At 44.8% G+C, this 24,862-nt stretch overlaps 1 protein-coding gene across 5 annotated transcripts in view; it reads left to right on the forward strand.

Moving 5' to 3' along the window:
- The first annotated feature begins 259 nt into the window (after nt 1–259).
- The window catches only part of LOC130277555 (platelet glycoprotein IX-like), a 31,642-nt gene continuing 7,039 nt past the window's right edge, over nt 260–24,862 (forward strand). Inside the window, exons 1-2 of one of the 5 annotated variants that reach the window (XM_056528250.1) lie at nt 260–315; nt 4,292–4,484. The gene's annotated coding sequence lies outside the window, so the exon portion shown is untranslated. Of the gene's footprint in view, nt 316–1,312; nt 1,362–4,291; nt 4,485–24,862 lie in introns of those variants that run through there. The other 4 variants (XM_056528252.1, XM_056528248.1, XM_056528247.1 and 1 more) reach the window with 4 other exon arrangements.

Consider the following 24,862-nt stretch of genomic DNA (forward strand, 5'->3'; position numbering starts at 1 on the left):
GTCTTATGTGTCTTACCAGCCTTGAGGTCTGTTCTACCAACAATAATTTCTACTCCAGCTCAAGTCCTGCCACCGTATGCTCCAGTCTATACACCAGTTTGCAGACCGCCAACTCTGTCCCAGTCTCTCCAGCGCCACAGTCAGCGACTCTGAGTCCTGTCAGTCCGGACCCTGTACAAACTCTCAAATTCGTTGAGGAAGACCCAGTCACAGTTCCAGCTGTGCCATGAGCTCCAGAAGACACAGTGTTCCAGACTCTCCAGAAGTGGTGTTGTGTAGGTCCAAAAGGTCAACCCAAGGACAACTCCCAGCAAGGTACAAAGATTAATTCACCCTAAAACATGGAAAAGTTATGTACCACACATAGTCCAGTTATATGGTAAAAGTAGTCCACATACATGTAAATATATCAGTTAGGACTGTAACATTATTTAAACACCCAGCCAACAAATGTCTATAGTAAAAAGTCTAATGTTTTCTCATGTCCAAGTGTGCAGGATACTTTACTGGCCAGAAGGTATTCCTGATTGATAGCTATACAAAACATATACAGTGACAGAGATAATATAATGGCCTGCACTAAATTCTCCTATACAACTACAAGTCCAAGCAATCCTGCGAGGTCTCTGTGTCACTGGTCACCTCCTTGGGCCCTGGCTGTACTGCATAGACTGTAACAACTGTCTATCCTCAGTAAAGCTACCGTTGTCCGTAACTTGGCGTCGGTGTCTTCATTGCCCTCGTGCCTAGCACAGGATCCAGCGGTATACCTTCGGGTGGTTAAGGATAAACATGAATACACTAGTGAGGTAGTGTCTCGGCTGCTCTGCATCCTGGGAAAACCTGAGACAGGCATCATTTCGTATGCTGTTAAAAGTGAACATCCAGAGCAAAGATCACATAAGACTACGAGACAAACCATCAAACACAGGTACAAACACTATATTACGAACTACACTAACTTTACAGCCCCTGTAGCATAGTCAAATAAAAAAAAATTATAAATCCTGGAATACCCCTTTAATAACATGACCATATATGAAAGGTTTCTTTAAACTTATTAAGTGTCAGAAATAAACTACTAATGTGGAGTGCAGCAACTGTGGCAGACTGATATGTTTGCGGTGTTCTGTGCTTCTAAAAATACAATAGGAGTTCGTCCGACAAGTCAATTCTGTTATTTTATTGTATGCCATGATGCATTATCAGTCAGTGACCATTGAGGGGAAGGCTGTAGAGGAGTTAGCATTTCCTTCCTGGGAACTTTGAACATTAGATAAGTCTCCAGTATTTAGTTCCCTTGGAAGACTTAGTAGAACAACCTGCATTAACGGGACCTTTGGCAACAGCATTCAGCAAAGGTAAGGAGACCATGGAGCGAGACACTTATTACATCATTTTCTCATAGTGGATACACAAGGGCCCAATCACATCACCTTTTGCCAGCATGTCACCAGGATAGAGTATATAGATATATAGCAGAAAGTTCTTTTTAAATTTACTTCATATACAAAAAGCAACGCACAGACCTGTTTGGTGATCTTTCCTTCTTGTTCTTTTATTACAAAAACGTATTTCTGGTAAAAGATATATGCATTTTTCGTACAATATGAAAATTTACAGAGCACGGGATCTTTTCCCTTACTGAGTCGAACATGCCATTTCAGGACGTATCCCTTCACTCCCTAAGTTTAAATGGGCATCGTCGCTTTAAAAAAAAATTCACATATCGTACAGACATGTGAAAAATTCTGATCGATCGGAGTGTTTAGACCCCCCTGATCGCTAGACAGAGTTGGGAGAAGTGCAGCTAAGGGTGTTCTCCCCAGCTAAGGGTGTTCTCCCCAGCTAAGCGTGTTCTCCCCAGCTAAGTGTGTTCTCCCCCTGCTAAGCGTGTCCTCCCCCAGCTAAGCACGTTCTCCCCCAGCTAAGCACGTTCTTCCCCCAGCTAAGTGTGTTCTCCTCCTGCTAAGCCTGTTCTCCCCCAGTTAAGCCTGTTCTCCCCAGCTAAGTGTGTTCTTCCCCAGCTAAGCATGTGCTCCCCAGCTAAGTGTGTTCTCCCCAGCTAAGTGTGTTATCCCCAGTTAAGTGTGTTATCCCCCAGCTAAGCGTGTTCTTCCCCAGATAAGTGTGTTCACCGCCAGCTAAGCATGTTCTTTCCTAGCTAAATGTGCTCCTCCCAGCTAAGCGTGTTCTCCCACAGCAAAATGTGTTCTCTCCCAGCTAAGCATGTGCTTCCCAGCTAAGTGTTTTCCTCCCAGTTAAGTGTGTTCTCCCCTAGCTAAGCATGTTCTCCCCCAGCTAAGAGTGTTATCCCCAGCTAAGCGTGTTCTTCCTCAGTTAAGTGTGTTCACCCCCAGCTAAATGTGTTCTTCCCAGCTAAGCGTGTTCTCCCACAGCTAAACGTGTTTTCCCCCAGCTTAGCGTGTATTCCCCCAGCTAAGCATGTGCTCCCCAGCTAAGCGTATTTCTCCCCAGTTATGTGTGTTCTCCCTTAGCTAAGTGTGTTCTCCCCCAGCTAAGCGTGTTCTCCCCAGCTAAGCGTGTTCTTCCTAAGTGAAGTGTGTTCACCCCAAGCTAAGCATGTTCTTTCCTAGCTAAATGTACTCTTCCCAGCTCAGCATGTTCTCCCACAACTCAGAGTGTTCTCCCTCAGCTAACCGTGTTCTCCCCCCAGCTAAACATGTTATCTCCTAGCTAAGGGTGTTCTTTCCCAACTAAATGGGTTCTCCCCCAACTAAATGTATACTCCCCCAACTAAATGTGTTCTCCCCCAGCTCCGTGCCACCTTATTTCCAATGTAAATCTTCTGCACACAGAGAGAGAAGGGGGACAGAGATGCAGGGAGACACAAATTACTACAGAATATATGTTAGGAATTTTTTTAAACTTTTGATGATATACCAAACAACATTTATTTGCTAAAACTGAAATAACCATTTAACCAAGATTTGGTGAGTAGACTATTTCCATCAGTGTACTACTGTAAAACTTCTCCAAAAACCACCTGTTTAAAAAAAAAAAAAAAAGACAGCCCCTTTCCAGGAACGGATTATGTGAAATGGAATTTCAGTCCACCCTGGATTAGTTTTTCAGCAATTTGCGCCACAGTAGCTTTTTTTTTCAACTGTAAATTTTTATTATATTCAGACAGAAAAATACACACCAGTAGGAATGGTCGGGGTGACGTACCCCACAGTAATTGAGAAATGCAAGCAAGTAATAATCCAAATCACAACAATCAAGTCAGGTAATCACAACTGTGACACAGTAATGCAATAGTTAACAACCGCACATTTGGATCAAATAGTCCTAGACATGAGGGGGAGGGGGGTGGAGAGGGTGACTAAGACAACAATGTCAAACAGAGGGGCGAGGGAACAGAAAAGGAAACGTACAGAGAAATAAGAAAGTGGGTTGAGAGAAGCAAGAAGAGAGGAAAAGGTCCAAAAGGAGCTAAAAGATCAAGGAGGTTGCCTGTCCGTGAATCTGTCCCATGGGTCCCATACCGAAAGAAATTGTGAGATAGTGTTATTCAAAGAGGCAGTAATAGATTCCATAGAGTGAATTTCACAGTAGCTTTTCTACATAAGACTGGACCAAAATGGGTAAGCTTTCACTCTCGTTCTGCATCCATAATTGGTTAATACTAACTATTGTTTATTGAAAACACCCCACAAAACCTGCCACTTTGGAGATAATCTGACCCAATATCACCCTCATAATATGGCCCTTGTCGCCTGAATCACTCGGATTTAAATGTTTTTCTATTTTTCCTGCTTCAAAAACATAAACTTTAAGAAGTTAGAACTGTCTGTTCAATGACACTAATGTTGTTTCCCAGGGGATGGCTACACATGTCTTGATGCTGTGGGTGTATTTAGTCATTGTGTGTCTCCATAAATGTGTAACATGTTTTAAATGTATTTTTCTTTATGTACTCACATGTACTATGGTTTGTTTGGCCATGTGCCATAACTATAGGGTGTTTGGAGGTTGTATTTACACTTGTGCCTAGGAGTCTAAGGGAGCCTGAAAGGTTCCATATGGGAGGACCATAGAATAAAATATTTGATAGTTGGACAGTGATGTTCTAGTACGGGATATAGTCCTGTACAGTACTTAGGCCCTGTCAGGTTGAATCCCCCTGTGTCCTAGGGGCTCTCCTGAAATGTCTCCCCATAGTAATATATGTTATGTATAGTGTTATGTGTGTTATCGATAAAGGACCTTTAAAGGACCTTTGAGTTGTCACATGATAATGTGTTCACATGATGTGTTTATTACCCAGACAGCCCCAGCTAACCAGGTGACCTGCAGCTTTACCAATGGGCTTCTGGCTCAGCCCCCCTTTATAAGAGGGGCAGCCATTATAATCTCTCTCTTCCACCACTCTTGATCCTGAGGCACAGTAAAGACCAGACGTCTCAGAGATAGTTTCCAGCACATCTGGAGGCCTCAAGCTTACCTACAGCCACATGCCAGTAAGTCAAGTCTTCTATGTCACTACCTACAGTCAAGTCAAGTCTGTTATAGTCAGTGTGGCTGTCCTAAAGTCTGTCAAAGTCACTACAAGTTCCAGCAAGCGGCAAGGTCCTTCTGTGTTACTGGCCACCTTTCTGGGATCCTTGCCTAGCTGTAAAGACTATTTCCATCTGTCTACCTCAGTAAAGCTACCGTTAACCCTTACCTGGTCTTGGACTATTATTGCCCTGTCTAACCTTGGTATAGTGGTACTACCGTTCTGGTGGTTACCGGGAAAACCATGCCCTGGCATCACAAACATTTAGGGGTTACAACATCTGCCCCATACACCACACCATTACACCACAAAACTTTGGCATCACGAACAGGATACGGGTGTGTGCCTTAACCATAAAGCCGCAAGTCTGAACTGTGTCCAAAGTAAATCGCATGCAGTTGCGAAAAAGTTTGCGCAGGAAAATTGTGTAGGACTGTCTTTATTGCAAAGAGTTATTAGTGGGTGCTAATAAAGTAGTGGGGGAGGTGAAAGAAAGACTGTTAATTGATATTGGCAGGTGTGTGAAGTCAGTACCTGATGGGGTTAAAGAGTCTGGTGTTTCCCACACGCGCGAGCGGCCGCAGCTCCGCCACGTCAGTCCCCAGCGGTGACGCCTCTTCAGTATGCGAGCCAAGACTTTACCAACCGGACCAAACAATAAGTTTCCTGGGCGCAGCCATATTGAAGGTTCCAGTGGCTGCGTCCGGCTCTGCAATACACCAACAAGTAGCCGCTGCAGCGCAGACTCTGCATAAACCACCGACCTCCTGCAACAAGTCTCCAGCACCAGTGGCAGCTAACATTAACCCATCAGTGCCCAATGAAGCCCCTGGGTACTTGCTGCATAGTTGGGGGAGCGTCACTCAGAGGGTTCCTGTTAATCAATTGCCAAGTATCTTAAAGGGCCAGCGCACCTAAAATCTTCTTAAACAGACAGCGCATTCAAATCATATTAAAGTGACAGCGCACTCGACTGGAGCCTATATAATTAGAAGATCATCCTTTCGTTCGAGCGGCGAGAAGTCTTGTCATCGTTACCAATTGGAAAGTACTAGTCCGACTAGTCAATCTGTCCAGTGTGGCTATAGTCTTACCGAAATACACTCTGGTGTATCAAGTGACATCTTATCAAAACACAAGGCGGCGCGACAACGGGCAGCTCAAGAGACTCCAGGTCCTGCTGAAAATCCCCCTGAGCCCTGGTGGGCACAACTTCAAGTGGGGGACGAGACCACTCTGAAGGATCAAGTCAATGGGGTGATTAATGTTGCCAAGAGGTACCAAGAAGCTTTCAGTAAGCATCCAACAGACTTTGGACGGACATCCATTATCCAGCACCGGATTCTGACAGGCGACAGCCCACCTATTAAAGAAAGACACTGCCCGGTCCCGCCAGGCATGTACCAAATTGTTAAGAAGATGCTGGTCGACATGAAGGACGCGGATGTCTGTCAAGAAAGTCAGAGCCCCTGGGCGACACCCCTCGTCCTAGACAAAAAGAAGGATGGGACCATTCATTTCTGTGTCGACTACAGGAAACTGAACGATGTCCCCTTCCAAGAATCGAGGAATCACTCACCGCCCTTGGGTCGGCCTCCTACTTCTACACCTTGGACTTAACCAGTGGGTATTGGCCTATATACCTGGAAGACTCTGCAGGACAAAAGTCGAGTCATGGGGGATCTGTTGGACTACCTTCTGTTGAAAAAGGTACCAACCCGTCTACGCCAGGCCCAGAGCGCCAACGAGTTGAAGCGTCTGTGGCGATAGAGAAAGCAACTGTTCGTACACAAGGGACTGTTGTACCGAAACTCTTTGGATCCGGTTTCAGGTGAATGACTTTATCAGATCTTGGTACCCCGAAGAGATGTGGCGATGGTCCGCAACACCTACCATGATCAGTCAAGACACCTAGGAGTACTCAAGACTGAAGCTACTGTCAGGCGAAGATTCTACTGGATTGGGATGCGGAGCGACATTGAGAGATGGTGCAGTGAGTGTGCCGTCTGCAACGTCACCAAGAATGGGCGCAAGGATGCCAGAGCACACCTCTCCATTCCATCCAGAGTGAAAGGCCTAACCAGTTGGTCCTGCTAGAACATGTCAAGTTGTCTCCTACCTGATCCGGGTACACCTATGCTCTCACCATGGTGGATCACTACTCCAAGTCGGTTGTCGTAGTCCCAGTTAAAGACCTCACAGCCAGAACCATGGCCCAGATGTTCTACTCTCATTGGGGGCAAATCCTGGGGTGTCCGGAGTCTGTCCTAACGGAATGAGGACCAGCCTTCGAGGCCCAACTCTTCCAGGAGCTGTGTCAATTCCATGCCTGCAAGAAACATCCGGACGACTGCTTATCACCCTCAAGGAAACGGGCTCTGTGAGCACATTAATCAAGTCTTCATCCACATGCTGTGAGCAGCATCTGTGTCCAAACACGAAGAGTGGCCCCGGTTGTTGCCCGAGTTGTTAGAAATCTATAATAACACAGTCCACTGTTCTACTGAATACACTCCATTCTACCTGATGGTGGGCCGATCATGGCCAGCTGCCAAAGGACTGGACGTTTGCACTCCAAGCTCCTTTCAACAACGCTCCACAAGCTTCCATGGAGTGGGTTTCCGACCACCAAAGAAGGATCCAGGAAGCAAAAGAAATTGTCAACAAAAAGATGGGTGAAGCTCAACAGTGGCAACAGCAGGACTACAATCGTCATGCCTCCGCCAAACCTCTCCAGATAGGCAACAAGGTCTGGTTGCGAAAGTTTCCAAGGACCCACAAACTAGACTCCATCTGGGAAACAGAGCCTTACATGGTGACGGCCGTACCCTACCCAGACGCAGATGTGTATGCAATTCAGAAGCCATTGGAAGAGCTGCAAGTCGTCCATCGTAACAGAATCAAGTTATGTCACAAAAAAGACATGCCTGTGCTCCCCGTACCTTCACCACCGACAGTCAGACCTGCGAGGGAGTATGTGCCCCAAGAGGGAATTCACCCATCCATGGATGTCCCCATGTTCTCTCCCAGCCAATCTGTAATCTTCGGTATCATGCCAACTCATGGGCCAGTGCAACCAACTCTAGTCACCTCACCAGCTTAAGTCCTGTCACCATTGGTGCTAGTCTCCAGACCACCTGCCTGCCTCACACATGTCCATGTCTACAAGTCCAAGTCCTGCCAGTCCAGAGTTACTGCCTACTTCAGCCACCAAAGAGGGGGAACCTGTTGCAAGTCCAATGGAGTCCAGAGCTCCCGAAGAAGTAGGCGTTCCTGAGTCCTAAGAGGTGGTGCTGCTTAGGTACCATCAGTCCACACAAGGTCAAATACCAGCCAGATACAAAGATTAAACATCAAGTACAGTAAACAGTAAAGTCATGTACTACACAAAGTCATGTGCAGTAGGACTGAAACACTCTCAACCACACAGTCCATAAAAATGTCATATGTCACTAATGTCAAATGTGATATTTCTTATGTCCTCATGCTCAGGATACTTTACTGGCCAGAAGGTATTCCTGATACTTACAGAAGCACAAAATAAAACTCAAAGGTAACAGAATGTCAAATGTTAGCTACAAAAATGTCTAGCATAAGAAAATGTCTAGCATTAAATATAACTAGTGTTCTGGGAAGAAGTGTGTAATGCCAAGGGACCCCAGTAGCCAAGGCATTGGGCAGAAAGCCTTCGGCAACCCAATCCACAAGTGTCTTGTCTAGTCTTGTATAAAGCATTGTTATGCATAGTTATATGTCATAATATTCATAGTCAACTGTCATAGTATATGTAGTCATAGTCCATAAGTCAAGTTATACCATAGTCATAGGTATATTGTTATTCTTCGTTAAATACAAATCTACCAGAGCATGTATGAACATTTATACAAAGATTCTATTGCATTATTAGTTTTGTTAAAGAACAGCCTGGAAATGGACGTTGGGTTACAATGCCCTAGGACTGCATTCGGCCCCAAGGACGCTTCGATCCTCAAGCCTTACAGGACCATTCGTCGAGGACGACTTCTGTTAAGTAGGGGAGTTTGTGATGTCCCAGTACAGGATATAGTCCCGTACAGTACTTAGGCCCTGTCAAGTTGAGTTCCTCTGTGTCCTAGGGGCTCTCCTTCAGTGTCTCCCCCATAGTAATATATGTTATGTATAGTGTTATGTGTGTTATGGATAAAGGACCTTTGAGCTGTCACATGATAATGTGTTCACATGATGTGTTTGTTACCCAGAGAGCACCAGCTAACCAGGTGACCTGCAGCTTGACCCATGGGCTTCTGGCTCAGCCCCCCTTTATAAGAGGGGCAACCATTACAATCTCTCTCTTCCACCACTCTTGATCCTGAGGCACAGTACAGACCAGACATCTCAGAGCTAGTGTCCAGCACATCTGGAGGCCTCAAGCTTACCTACAGCCACATGCCAATAAGTCTTCTATGTCTGCTGTCACTACCTACAATCAAGTCAAATCTGTTATAGTCAGTGTGGCTTTCCTAAAGTCTGTCAAAGTCACTACAAGTCCCAGCAAGCTTTGAGGTCCATCTGTGTTACTGGCCACCTTTCTGGGATCCTGGCCTAGCTGTAAAGACTATTTCCATCTCTCTGCCTCAGTAAAGCTACCGTTAACGTTTCCACAAAACAGGGGGGTGCAGATAGGTGGGGAGCAGATGCAGAGACGCGAGCTACATTAGACAACGTCCGTTTTGTTCCACAATAGAACTTCTTCCGGTCTCTCAGAGAGACCAGAAGAAGTTCCATTGTGGAACGAAACGGATGTTGTCTTATGTAGCTCGCGTCTCTTCATCTACTCCCCATCTATCTGAACCCTCCTGTTTTGTGGAAACGTTATATGAAACAAGAATAAAGAAGCAATTTTGATACGGCATAGCGGAGAGTACCTGTCCTTATTTCTATTCTCCAGTGGTGAAATACATAAATCTATATATTACTTTAGGATGTAGAGAACCACTAACCGTATGAAGCAGACCCAGATCCTGTAACATGCCGGTATAATGACCTAGGAATTGTACACCTGCAAACACTATGCAGCAAGTAGTTCCTGGCGGAATTCTCTTTGATATACAAAAGCTACCGTTAACCCTTACCTGGTCTTGGACTATTATTTCCCTACCTAACCGTGGGATAGTGGTACTACCGTTTGGGTGGTTACCGGGAAAACCACGCCCTGGCGCCACAAACATTTAGGGGTTAATAACACCTAGCTCCTGGGCTACAACATCTGCCCCATACACCTCACCATCACACCCTGACATACCACAGGACACCTTGTTATAGAGTCCTTTACAGCCATTTTAACATCTAACCTCCCCAGAAATGTACTATTTATTGCAACATTCCCATTAGTGTCTATTGGCCAACATATTTCAAAATAAGAAAACTGAATGTGTGCTAGGTTGAAAAATTGTACCTATATTGTTGACATGCAGGATAAAGACATAGAACTTAGAACCAAATACCTGGTGTCTTTTGATGTTTCATACAGCCACATCATATGCCAATAGTAATTCTGTTTGCCGCTAGGAGAGGTCAGTTCAATGTCACCTCGCACTGAATAAACTTGTAATAAGAGATTTCGCTGCCTTATAAGACAGCTTTTATATGATCTAATTGGAAAAGGACATTTCATTTCAATTATGACTTTATAACATTTCCTAATGAAGTTGACAAAATCAATTTTATGGGAGATATTCCTCACACAGACTATTAATTCCATCTCGAGTGTCGAAGTTCTCTAAGAGTTGTTCTGTTTAATTAGAAAGGAGCAGTAGAGATACGAGGCAGATAATATAATGGACGGTGTTCTCTGTAACCACCCGGTTTTTATAACTCTGAAGTCCATTACTTAGTTTATTAATGGGAGCCTCACAACATTTATAAATCTGACACAAAATGAGATATTTGAGAGGTGACTAATGCCATTATTAGACACAAGTATAATGATCATTGCTTTGTGTCATTAAGCAGCAAAGATAGTTTAGAGGGATATTGCTTTGATCCTAATTCTGCAATACCTTGGGAAAGTTTAATACTGGATCATACACTTAACCTTTACCACCCCATTTCCCCCCAAATTCACTTGAAGTGTATGTAGTCTGTTGGCCCCAGGACTTTAGTGCACGATGGTTGCACAATAACTAATTGTCGCAATCATGTGAACAGAAATAAAAGGAACAAACAAAATGATGGTCACCAAACTAGTTGGCATCAAAGTAGAGAGATAGAAAACAAAAGGTAAAAGCTATCTGGCACTGAAACATGAAGCTGACTGTAAGCAGATGACAGGACATAATGCAAAAACGTAATCAGGAGTCAAAGTAGGTCAGTTTTGTTTACTTGGCAAAAGTGCAGGATTTACTGGGATTGTCCCTAGTTTGAGGGCAATTATTTCTCCCTCTGGATCAAGCAGGGGTAATTATTATTATTTTTTAATCAGCCATGACCTATTTAATTATTCTAATAGGTACCGTATTTATCGGGGTATACCACGCACTGGCCTATAAGTCGCACCCTTGTTTTTCCAAGGAAATTTGGGTAAAAAAGGTTTTATTACCCAAATATCCTTGTTAAAATGAGGGTGTGTGTGCGGGTATACCTCGATAAACTGTTTCTGGCCCCACAGAAGCTGCTGCAGTTCAATGACTTAAAGCGGGCGCTTTAACCTCTTAAGGACCCAGGGCGTATCCATACGCCCTGGCGTTTTCCGGTTTCTGCCGTGCCCCGGGCAGAGATCGGAACTGGATGCCTGCTGAAAGCCTTCAGCAGGCATCCAGGGCAAACGCCGAGGGGGGCCATGTAGGCCCCCCATGTCGGCGATCGCCGCAAATCGCAAATCGCAAGGGAAATCGCCCTTGCGATCTGCGGCGATACCGGGCTGATCGGGTCTCTGGGACCCGACCGCCCGGTAATTTCGCATGATCCTGGCTGTCACAGACAGCCAGGACCATGCTAATGTATAGGAGCGAGGTGGCAAGCTGGCCACCTCCTCCTTTACCCTGCGATTCTTCGGTTAGTTAACCGACCAATCGCAGGAGGGGGGGGGGGCGGTTACTTCCTCCCGCCCTGCCCGGCCCCTGAAAGTCCGGAGAGGACGGGAGGAAGACCGGAGGACGCGGCGGGGGATGGGGGAGTGTTGGGGACCGGCCCCGGTACTTACCTCATCCCTGAAGACCCAGACCCGGCGTGAAGATGGCGGCGGCGGCAACAGGTGAGTTGATCTTCAGCCGCGGTCGGGCCCTTTACAGCAATGCACGTCGCTGTAAAGCGACATGCATTGCTGTAATGGGACCCTGTAAACTACAACTCCCAGCATGCCCAGACAGCCCTTGGAGTCTGGGCATGCTGGGAGTTGCAGTTTTGCAACATCTGGAGGTCCACAGTTTGGAGACCACTGTGCCCTTCCAGATGTTGCAAAACTACACATCCTCAGCATGCCCTTACTGTCCAGGCATGCTGGGAGCTGTAGTTCTGTAACATCTGGCCCTTCAGATGTTGCAGAACTACAACTCCCAGCATGCCTGGACAGTTTTGGCATACTGGGAGTTGTAGTTTTGCAACATCTGGAAGGGCACAGATTGGGAACCACTGTATTAGTGGTCTGCAAACTGTAGTCCTCCAGATGTTGCAAAACTACAACTCCAAGCATGCTGGGAATTGTAGTTCGGCAACATCTGGCTCTAAAGATGTTGCCGAACTACTACTCCCAGCATGCCTGAGAATGTTTGGGAGTTGTAACAGCTGGAGGCACACTGGTTGGGAAACATTGTCTGTTTCCTAACTCAGTGTTTCCCAGCCCGTGTGCCTCCAGCTGTTGCAAAACTATAACTACCAGCATGCACTGATAGACTGTGCATGCTGGGAGTTGTAGTTTTGCAACAGCTGGAGGTCCCCCCCTGTGAATGTACAGGGTACATTCACATGGGCAGGGGGCTTACAGTGAGTATCAGGCTGCAAGTTTGCGATGCAGCAAATTTTGCGCGGCAGCTCAAACTCGCAGCGGGAAACTTGCTGTAACCCCCCGCCCATGTGACTGTACCCTAAAAAAACTACACTACACTACACTAACACAAAATAAAATAAAAAGTAAAAAAAACACTACATATACACATACCCCTACACAGCCCCCCTCCCCACCCCAATAAAAATGAAAAACGTCTGGTACGCCACTGTTTCCAAAAAGGAGCCTCCAGCTGTTGCAAAACAACAACTCCCAGTATTGCTGGACAGCCGTTTTACTGTCCAAGCATGCTGGGAGTTTTGCTGGAGCTGGAGGCACCCTGTTTGGGAATCACTGGCGTAGAATACCCCTATGTCCACCCCTATGCAAATCCCTAATTTAGGCCTCAAATGCGCATGGCGCTCTTATTTTGGAGCCCTGTCGTATTTCAAGGCAACAGTTTAGGGTCACATATGGGGTATCTCCGTACTCGGGAGAAATTGCCTAACAAATTTTGGGGGACTTTTTCTCCTTTCACCCCTTATGAAAATGTGAATTTGGGGTCTACACCAGCATGTTAGTGTAAAAAAATAAATTTTTTACACTAACATGCTGGTGTTGCCCTATACTTTTCATTTTGACAAGAGGTAAAAGGGAAAAAAGCCCCCCAAAATTTGTAATGCAATTTCTCCCGAGTACGGAGATACCCCATATGTGGGCGTAAAGTCCTCTGGGGGCGCACAACAAGGCCCAGAAGGGAGAGTGCGCCATGTACATTTGAGGTGGTTTGCACAGGGGTGGCTGATTGTTACAGCGGTTTTGACAAACGCAAAAAAAACAAAACCCCACATGTGACCCCATTTCGGAAACTACACCCCTCACGGAATGTAATGAGGGGTGCAGTGAGAATTTACACCCCACTGGTGTCTGACAGATCTTTGGAACAGTGGGCTGTGCAAATTAAAAATGTTGTATAGACCACTGTTCCAAAGATCTGACAGACACCAGTGGGGGTAAATGCTCACTGTACCCCTTGTTACGTTCCTCAAGGGGTCTAGTTTCCAAAATGGTATGCCATGTGGGGGTTATTTTGCTGTCCTGGCACCATAGGGGCTTCCTAAATGCGACATGCCCCCCGAGCAAAATTTGCTCTCAAAAAGCCAAATATGACGCCTTCTCTTCTGAGCATTGTAGTTCGCCCGCAGTGCACTTCAGGTCCACTTATGGGGTACCTCCATACTCAGAAGAGATGGGGTTACAAATTTTGGGGGGTATTTTTTGCTATTAACCCTTGCAAAAATTTGAAATTTGGGGGGAAACACCCATTTTAGTGACATTTTTTTATTTTTTTTTACACATGCAAAAGTCGTGAAACCCCTGTGGGGTATTAAGGCTCACTTTATTCCTTGTTACGTTCCTCAAGGGGTCTTGTTTCCAAAATGGTATGGCATGTGTTTTTTTTTTGCTGTTCTGGCACCATAGGGGCTTCCTAAATGCAACATGCCCCCCAAAAACCATTTCAGAAAAACGTACTCTCCAAAATCCCCTTGTCACTCCTTCGGTTCTGAGCCCTCTACTGCGTCCGCCGAACACTTTACATAGACATATGAGGTATGTGCTTACTCGAGAGAAATTGGGCTACAAATATAAGTATACATTTTCTCCTTTTACCCCTCATAAAAATTCAAAAATTGGGTCTACAAGAACATGCGAGTGTAAAAAATGAAGATTGTGAATTTTCTCCTTCACTTTCCTGCTATTCCTGTGAAACACCTAAAGGGTTAAAAGGCTAACCGAATATCATTTTGTATACTTTGGGGGGTGCAGTTTTTATAATGGGGTAATTTGTGGGGTATTTCTAAGATGAAGACCCTTCAAATCCACTTCAAACCTGAACTGGTCCCTGAAAAATAGTGAGTTTGGAAATTTTGTGAAAAATTGGAAAATTGCTGCTGAACTTTGAAGCCCTCTGGTGTCTTCCAAAAGTAAAAACTTGTCAATTTTATGATGCAAACATAAAGAAGACATATTGTATATGTGAAAAAAATTAAAATATTTTGAATAGCCATTTTCCTTACAAGCAGAGAGCTTCAAAGTTAGAAAAATGCAAAATTTTAAAATTTTTCATAACATTTTCACATTTTTTACCAAGAAAGGATGCAAGTATAATTTTTTTTTACCACTATGTTTACCACAACTAGAATATGTCACGAAAAAACAATCTCGGAATCAGAATGATAACTAAAAGCATTCCAGAGTTATTAATGTTTAAAGTGACAGTGGTCAGATGTTCAAAAAATGGCCAGGTCCTAAGGTGTAAAATGGCTGGGTCCTTAAGAGGTTAAATAATTGAACTGCAGCGGCTTTTGCGGGGCCCGATTTCCCTCCCCGTCCCCGGTTTCTATGTCCTGGGGACTGCGCTCTTTCAGGCTCCAGTGGCGTCTTGAGCTGTCACTGTGCACCAGTGACGTCGCATTGAGGACGTGACTTTTCATTGCGCAGCGCACAGTGACAGTGCCGGACACCACCGGATCCTAAAGAAGCGTGGTCCCCAGGACATGTAACTATAAAAATGGGGATGGGGAGGGAATCGGGCAGCTGCAGCAGGACAATGGCCCCTCAAAAGCCACTACAGTTCAATGATTTAAAGCGGGCGCTTTAAATCATTGAACTACAGCGGCAGTTTATCGGCATATAACAGTTTATCAGCGTATAACACGTAGATAGACTTTAGGCTAAAAATTTTTGCCTAAAAAATGTGGGTTATAGACCAATAAATATGGTAATAGCTGTACGGTAATACGGTAATAAAATCTGTTACAGCTACTAAAGGAGCATGTTATAGTTAAGATAGAGAAGAATTTACACAAATGTTAGGGCTATGCCAAACATTCAAAATAACATTAACCCCTTAAGGAAGCAGCTCATTTCCACCTTAAGGACGGAGCCATTTTTTGCACTGACCACTGTCACTTTATGCGTTAATAACTCTAAGATGCTTTTACCGATTATTCTGAGATTGTTTTTTCGTGACATATTCTACTTTATTTTAGTGGTAAATTTTTGTTGTTACTTGCATCCTTTCTTGGTGAAAAATCCCCAAATTTCTTGAAAATGTAGCATTTTTCGAACTTTGAAACTCTCTGCTTGTAAGGAAAATGAATATTCCACATAAATTTTATGTTGATTCACAAATACAATGGCTCTCATTTACTAAGAGTGGAGTGTCGGTTTGTGTTTTAGCAAGTCCTTTACTCCTTTTTTTTCTGATGCTATTTACTGATCTGTCGCCCAATTTCCCTTTCTTTCTGTCGCAGGTTTTTTTTCTGTTGCACAAAATGTATTCTGTGCGACAGAAAAAAGTCTCTGCAAATTCTGACTACATTAGTGCTTGTACTACTACCCCCATCATGGAACAGAGTACAGGGGCTGAGAGATTGATCGCACCGGGTCTCACTCATGAGACCCGATCCAATCAGATGTTATTAAGCAGGGGAGAGGGCGGCATGTTCCGATTCCCTGCAATGTACAATAAACTTTCATTTTTAAATTCCCCACCAGGAGCCCTGAATGGCCAGGACCGAGGAGCCAATCAGGGCTCCTGGCAGAGTTTTAATATAGAAGCGCTGTGGTGGGCAAAGATGTATAGAATCGCTGGGGGGTATATATCTGGCCCCTCCAGAGTTTCTATATATCTTTCCCCCTGCTGCGCTATATCAAACTTAGTGCCCACTTGAATAAATGTACTGCCCCCCCAGCGCTATTATTTATCTATACTGACCACCACTGCGCATATACTGCCCCCCGCTGCACATATTTATATATATACTGACCCCCCCCCCCCCCCCCACCAGCTGCGCATATTAATATTCATGCTCTCCCTCCCCTGGCTGCCAATGAATGAAAACTCTATTAGCGGTGGAGCGGAAGGCTGCTGCCTGCTCACGCTGCTAAGAGTTTGTCATTCATAGCGGGTAGCAGCTGCATATCATGCTGTGGGGGTCAGACATATGGATATATGTCTGACCTTCACATCATACATATACAAATGCCGGCTCACCGCTATCAATGACAAGTAAGCTATTAGGAGCAGCAGCGCGAGCCTCCCTGCACTGCTTTACTTGTCATTCATAGCGGTGAGGCGGCATTTGTATATGTATGATGTGAGGGTCAGACATAAATCCATATGTCTGACCCCCACAGCATGATATGCAGCTGCTGCCCGCTATGAATGACAAACTCTTAGCAGCGTGAGCGGGCAGCAGCCTTCCGCTCCGCCGCTAATAGAGTTTTCATTCATTGGCAGCCAGGGGAGGGAGAAAATATGAATATTAATATGCGCAGCTGGGGGGGTCAGTATATATATATATATATATATATATATATATATAAATATGCGCAGCGGGGGTCAGTATATGCACAGCGGGGGTCAGTATAGATATATAATAGCACTGGGGAGGGTAGTACATTTATTCAAGCACAGCGGGCACTACGTTTGATATAGCGCAGGAGGGGCCAGATATATACCCCCCAGCGATTCTATACATCTTTGCCCACCACAGCGCTTCTATATTAAAACCCTGCCAGGAGCCCTGATTGGCTCCTCGGTCCCGGACATTCAGGGCTCCTGGTGGACTGGTGGGGAATTTAAAAATGAAAGTTTACTGTACATTGCTGGGGATCGGAACATGCCGCCCGCTCCCCTGCTTAATAAAATCTGATCGGATCGGGTCTCATAAGTAAGACCCGGTGCGATCAATCCCTCAGCCCCTCTACTACTACCCCCAACATGGAACAGACCCTGTTCCATGCTGGGGGTAGCAGGATTCACTCCGTTTTGAGGAATTTACCGTCAGCTCTGAGCTGTCGGTTTTCTGTGAAGCAAAACTCACAGGTTTTCCTGTGAGTTTTCTTCACACTCGGAGTGTTTTTGTTTTTTTTCGAGAACACGCCCCTTTTGTCGGGAAAAATGCCCCTTTTGTCGGGTTTTTTCCCCACTCTGAGTGATTTTGATTTTGTCGGGTTGTGCGTGCTCCAGATTCTGGCGCAAATTCTGGTGCAGACAGAATTCTGGCGCAAAACCAGACAAAAAGTGTCGGAATCCTGTTAGTAAATGAGGGCCAACATCTCTACTTTATGTTGGCATCATAAAATGGACCTATTTTTACTTTTTGAAAACATTAGAGGGCTTCAAAGTAGAGCAGCAATTTTCATAATTTTCATGAAAATTGCAAAATCTGAAGGGACAGATGTTACAGAACTACAACTCCCAGCATGCCTGGGCAGTCTAGGCATGCTGAGAGTTGTAGTTTTGCAACATCCGGAGGGCTACCGTTTGGGCACCACTGTAATAGTGGTCTCCAAACTGTGACCCTCCAGATGTTGCAAAACTACAACTCCCAGCATGCCCAGACAGCCTTTGGCTGTCTGGGCATGCTGGGAGTTGCAGTTTGGCAACCACTAGGAAGGCAGCAGTAAATATCGCTTTACTGCCACCTTCCTTGATGCTCCCTGGCGTCGCCGTGATGCCACCGATGATCGCCGGTTCCCACCGCATCTTCTCCATAGGTACTGGCCGTCATCTTCTCCCTCCGTTCTGCCCGACATCCAGGGGTGGGCAGAGCGGAGGGTTTCCATGGTAACCCCCCGTCTTCAACTGCCATTGGTCAGTACTCATTGCTGACTAATGGCAGGGGATAGGAGGAGGTGGCACCACTGCAACCTCGCTCCTATCCCTTAGGATGATCGGGGCTGTCACTAACAGCTCCGATCATCCCTATTTTCCGGGCGATCAGGTCACCAGAGACCCGATCAGCCCGGAATAGCAACAAATCGCATATCTGAATTGATCTGCGATTTGCCGCGATCGCCGACATGGAGGGGGGGGGGGGGGGCTTGTCTCAGGACCCCCCTGGGCGATATGCCGGGATGCCTGCTGAACGATATCAGCTGGCATCCCGGTCTGATCCCCGCCCAGCAAGCCGCGGGGACCGGAATTCCCACGGGTGTATCCATACGCCCTACGTCCTTAAGGACCGGTATGCCCTGCATCCTGAAGAGGTTAAACAATGCATATTATACAGTAATAACATATAAACTTGTCCATGTCCTTGTGCCATTTTTTTACTCTCCCTTGCGCCATTTACTCACTTGCCCCTGTGCCATTTCATCACCTTGCTGTGCCATTTCCTTATTCTACCTTGTGGCATTTCATTACCCACCTTGTGCTATTTGATCACCTCCTGTGCCATTTTATCACTCCTTGTGTTATTTTATCACCTCTGAACCATTTCATCACCCCCTGTGCCATTTTATTACCCCCTGTGCCATTTCTTACTTCTTGTGGGGTGGCTAATGGGTGGTGTGTTGTGTACACTATAGGTGCTGTGTCCTTGACTAGAGTTCGTGACACTAGGAGTGTTAACCACCACACTACCAAGGGTAAGCGGTTGTCGGTGCCGAGCACCAGGTAGAAATACCTTAAATGCTAGGTTAGGGAAACCACTTTAAACTTTACTTTTTTTGTAGTACAAACAGGAACAGTTCACTTTAGTGCAATATTTGCTGAAGACTGCAACAAAGCACCATAATTGCTGCTTGGCTGCATGAGACTTGTAGTCCTTGCAGATTAACTTGTGATTTAGACTTAGCTGAAACTGGTCTGATCTTAAATTGGACAGACTGACTTGCTGACCGGGACTTGACTGACCTTAAAGGGGTACTCGGGTGGAAAACTTAAAAAAATAAAATAAAATCAACTAATGCCGGAAAGTTAAACAGATATGTATATGACTTCTATTGTACTTATTAGCGGCTGTATACTAGGGAGGAAATTCTTTTCTTTTTGGATTTCTTTTCTGTCACGACCACAGTGCTCTCTGCTGACACCTCTTCATGTCAGGAACTGTCCAGAGCAGGAGAAAATCCCCATAGCAAGCATATACTGCTCTGGACAGTTCCTAAAAGGGACATAGGTGTCAGCAGAGAGCACAGTGGTCGTGACAGAAAAGGAATCCAAAAAGAAAATAATTTCCTCTGTAGTATACAGCTGCTAATAAGTACTGGAAGGATTAAGAATTTTTAATAGAAGTAATTGACAAATCTGTTTAACTTTCTAGCACCAGTTGCTTTAAAAAAAAAAAAAGTTTTCCCCCAGAGTACTCCTTTAACCCCTTAACCTGTTAAGGACCCAGGGCGTGCCTGTACGTCCTGAGTCCGCTCCCGTCCTATAACGCGGGTCAGGCCCGGCCTCTAACAACGTCCGGGACCCGTGGCTAATAGCGCGGGGCATTGATCGCGGTGCCGCGTGCTATTAACCCTTTAGACGTGGCGTTCAAAGTTGAACGCCGCGTCTAAAGTGAAACTAAATCATTGCCGGTTAGCTCAGGGAGCTGTTCGGGATCGCCGCGGCGAAATCGTGGCATCCCGAACAGCTTACAAGACAGCCAGAGGATTCCTACCTGCCTCCTCGCTGTCCGATCGCCGAATGACTGCTCAGTGCCTGAGATCCAGGCATGAGCAGTCAAGCGGCAGAATCATCGATCAGTGGTTTCTTATGAGAAACCACTGATCAATGTAAAATATCAGTGTGTGTAATGTTATAGGTCCCTATGGGAGCTATAACGCTGCAAAAAAAAAGTGAAAAAAAAAAAGTGAATAAAGATCATTTATCCCCTCCCCTATTAAAAGTTTGAATCACCCCCCTTTTCCCATTTAAAAAAACAAACTGTGTAAATAAAAATAAACATATGTGGTATCACCGCGTGCGGAAGTGTAGGAAATATAAAAATATATTGTTAATTAAACCGCACGGTCAATGGCGTACACTCAAAAAAATTCCAAAGTCCAAAATAGTGCATTTTTGGTCACTTTTTATATCATGAAAAAATTTATAAAAAGCGATCAATAAGTCCTATCAATGCAAAAATGGTACCGCTATAAACTTCAGATCACAACGCAAAAAAATGAGCCCTCATACCGCCCCATATGCAGAAAAATAAAAAAGTTATAGGAGTCAGAAATGGCGTATTTTTTTCAATTTTGTCTCACAATGATTTTTTTCCCGTTTCGGCGTAGATTTTTGGGTAAAATGACTGATGTCATTACAAAGTATAATTGGTGGCGCAAAAAATAAGCAATCATATGGATTTTTTGGTGCAAAATTTAAAGAGTTATGATTTTTTAAAGGTAAGGAGGAAAAAAAATATGCAAAAATGGAAAAAACCCGGGTCCTTAAGGGGATAAGGACTGAGCATTTTTAATTTTTTCCTCCTTACCTTTTAAAAATCATAACCCTTTCAATTTTTCACTTAAAATTTCTTATGATGGCTTATTTTTTGCGCCACCAATTCTACTTTGTAATGACATCAGTGATTTTACCCAAAAATCTATGGTGAAACCATAAAAAAAAAATCATTGTGCAACAAAATTTAAGAAAAAACACCATTTTGTAACTTTGGGGGGCTTCCGTTTCTACGCAGTAAATTTTTCTGCAAACATTACACATTATCTTTATTCTGTAGGTCCATACGATTAAAATTATACCCTACTTATATAGGTTTGATTTTGTCTTACTTCTGGAAAAAATCATAACTACATGCAAAAAAAGGAATGTTAAAAATTGTCATCTTCTGACCCCCATAAAAAATTTTGCACCGTGATCTGAAGTTTTTATCGGTACCATTTTTGTATTGATGTGACTTTTTGATCGCTTTTTATTCATTTTTTCATGATATAAAAAGTGATCAACAATACAGACTTTGGAATTTTTTTTGCTCGTACGCCATTGACCGTGCAGTTTAATTAACAATATATTTTTATAGTTTGGACATTTACGTATGCGGCGATACCCCATATGTTTTTTTTTTATTTACACCATTTTTTTTTTTTATGGGAAAAGGGGGGTGATTCAAACTTTTATTAGGGGAGAGGTTAAGTGATCTTTATTTCCTTTTTTTATTTTCACTTTTTGTTTTTTTGCAATGTTATAGCTCCCATAGGGGACTATAACATGCATTACATTGATCTCTCATACTGTTCAATTCTATGCCATAGCATAGCATTGATCAGTGTTTCTGCCGCTTGACTGCTCCTGCCTAGATCTCAGGCACGGAGCAGTCATTTGGCGATCAGACAGCGAGGAGGAGGAGGCAGGTAGGGATCCTCCTAACGTCCTGCAAGCTGTTCAGGATGCCGCAATTTCACCGCGGCGGTCCCGAACAGCACCACTGAGCTAACCGGCAAAGTCTACTTTCGTTTTAGACTTGGCGATCAAGTTTGATCGCCACGTCTAAAGGGGTTAATGCCAGCCATCAGCCGATCGGCAATGTCCAGCATTAGCCGTGGGCCCTGTTTTCTTATAGCAATCAGGACCCACCGGGTATGATGCACACTCACCTGCTGAGCGCGCGTCATACCTCGGGAGCCGCCAATGGAAGTTAATGAATCTCCATTTGCGGCAAGGGGTTAAGCTTGACTTGACATTGGAACTGACAATCACTAACTCTGCACTTCACTTGTAAAATGCTGTGTAAGGGCTTAATGCCAGGGTGGACTTCCATGGACCAGAGCTATCTGAGGCTTTCACTCTCGTTATCCTCTTCTTTTGCTAATGGGGCTCGTCAGCTCACTGGCTCCTCTTCCCACTGCGGACTTGGGTCTGAATTTGACTGGACAGGCTGGATTGATGGGCGGGATCCTGTGAAGGGGCTGGACTTGACCCCCACTCACCCTCCTCTTCAGACTCTAACTAATTAGCTTCTCCCCATCTAAATAGACCTAGGGGAGCAGGGCAGGAGTCCCTGATTGGCCAAAGCATACATGTGTTTCCTCCTGCACAGACATGATTAACTCTTTGTAAGACAATGGGACATCTAAGTGCATTCGACAATGGAAATCACAGTATTATAAATAACAAAATATACAATTATATTATTCTTTATTATATACATGACAAAACACATTATCCAAATAAAAACATAAAAACTCAATTAAAATTTCCTGATACAGATTCCTTTCAGGTTGACACAAAGAAATTGACCTCAACATATTTCTTTCATCCTTAATATTTAGAAAACAGTGAGATATCCACCCAAACATAAACCATATCTTATCTCCTAACCTGACGGTAATACGAAGATATTGCTCTCCCCAGGATATCCTCAGTACAATTAAAGCCTTCTATTAAGCCGCAGTCTCTCATCTCGGCGCTCATTTCGCTGCCGTCTGCGGAAGGCGCACAAACCTAATTTGCAATTCGTACAGACATTTCCACAATTAAGTTTCAGTTTTAATATTTAACTCCTCAGCCGAGCCTCCCAATGGAAATTACCTTAACTGGGTATGGCATTAATGTTACTTAGTTACTGACTTTAATTTCCCATACGGATGACACCTCCTGACAAAAAAACATTCCGTGTTTAACCCCATATGTACTTTTTTTTTTTTATGTACATGTTTTTCATGATTGTAAATTGATAGCGGGATGCCGGAGAGCAGACACAGGAGAAGGCGCATGCATCTCACTGCACCATGAATACTAGAGATGAGCGAACTTACAGTAAATTCAATTCGTCACGAACTTCTCGGCTCGGCAGTTGATGAGTTTTCCTGCGTAAATTAGTTCAGCCTTCAGGTGCTCCGGTGGGCTGGAAAAGGTGGATACAGTCCTAGGAAAGAGTCTCCTAGGACTGTATCCACCTTTTCCAGCCCACCGGAGCACCGGAAAGCTGAACTAATTTATGCAGGAAAAGTCATCAACTGCCGACCCGAGAAGTTCGTGACGAATCGAATTTACTGTAAGTTTGCTCATCTCTAATGAATACCATAAGGCATTGTTTCCCACCCAGCAAGCCTCAAGCCGTTGGCTGTCTGGGAATGTTGGGAGTTTTGGTTTTGCAACAACTGGAGGCACGCTGGTTTGGAAACACTGCCATAAGCCCACTGCACATTCTGCCCAATATTATATTATTCAAAAATCTGTGTAAAGCAGCGGCATTACCTCCTGGTAAAAATTTAGATGGGAATCTATGTATCCATTGGGTTATCCAAAGATCGCAGGATATTTGATCCGTGGCAGTCTGATCACTGGGTCCCCCACCGATCACGAGAATAGGGGTCTTTTGTCCTTAGTGTGAATAGGGTTGTACAGTGACCCCCCCGACCTACGATGGCCCCGACATAAGATCATTTCAACATACGATGGCCTCTCAGAGGCCATCGCATGTTGAAGGCAGCATCAACATTATGATGCTTTTGTATGTCGGGGCCATCGCATAAACGGCTATCCGGCAGCGCAGACTGCTTCAGCTGCCACCGGATAGCCGTTTACGGTTCCCCGTGTGGTCCGCTGACGATCACTTACCTGTCCTCGGTGCTCCGACGCGTCCTCTTCGGGATCCCCTGCATCGGCGGCACTCTCCATCGTCGTCATCACGTCGCTGCGCACACCGTCCCGTCATCCAATAGGAGTGGCGTGTGTAGCGATGTGATGGCGGCGATGGAGAGCGAGGATGCTGGGGAAGCAGAGGCCTTGCTGGAGCATCGGGGACACCCCCGGGACGCGGCGGCAGCGATGGACGGCGACATACAGGGCAGCGGTGACGAGCGGTGACGGTCCAGAGCGGCGGGGACATGTGAGTATAACCTCCAATTCTAGTGGTCTTCAACCTGCCGACCTCCAGATGTTGCAAAACTACAACTCCCAGCATGCCCGGACAGCCGTTGGCTGTCTGGGCATGCTGGGTGTTGTAGTTTTGCAACATCTGGAGGTCCGCAGGTTGTAGACCACTGTCCTATACTTTACATTGCACGGATCCCTCAACATACGATGGATTCAACAAACGATGGTTCATTTGGAACGGATTACCATCGTATGTTGAGGGACCACTGTACACGAACATGCACACTGTTGTTCCATTCACTTGCTATGGGACTGCTTAAGATAGCTGAGAGCTTTACTTAGCTTTTTTAGTCAGTCCAATAGACAATGAATGATGCAGCATTGCATTTACTAGACCTCCAGTGTATTCACACTGAGAAAAGGAACCCCTGCTCTTGTGATCAGTCAGGGTTTAAAGGGGTACTCCGGTGGAAAACCTTTTTTTTTTTTAATCAACTGTTGCCAGAAAGTTAAACAGATTTGTAAATTACTTCTATAAAAAAAAAAAAAAAATCTTAATCCTGCCAGTACTTATTAGCTGCTGAATACTACAGAGGAAATTATTTTCTTTTTGGAACACAGTGCTCTCTGCTGACATCTCTGTCCATTTTAAGAACTGTCCAGAGTAGGAGAAAATCCCCATAGAAAACATATGCTGCTCTGGACAGTTCCTAAAATGGGAAGAGATGTCAGCAGAGAGCACTGTACTCGTGATGTCAGC

Source organism: Hyla sarda, chromosome 6 (assembly GCF_029499605.1).
Source record: "Hyla sarda isolate aHylSar1 chromosome 6, aHylSar1.hap1, whole genome shotgun sequence".
NCBI lineage: Eukaryota > Metazoa > Chordata > Amphibia > Anura > Hylidae > Hyla > Hyla sarda.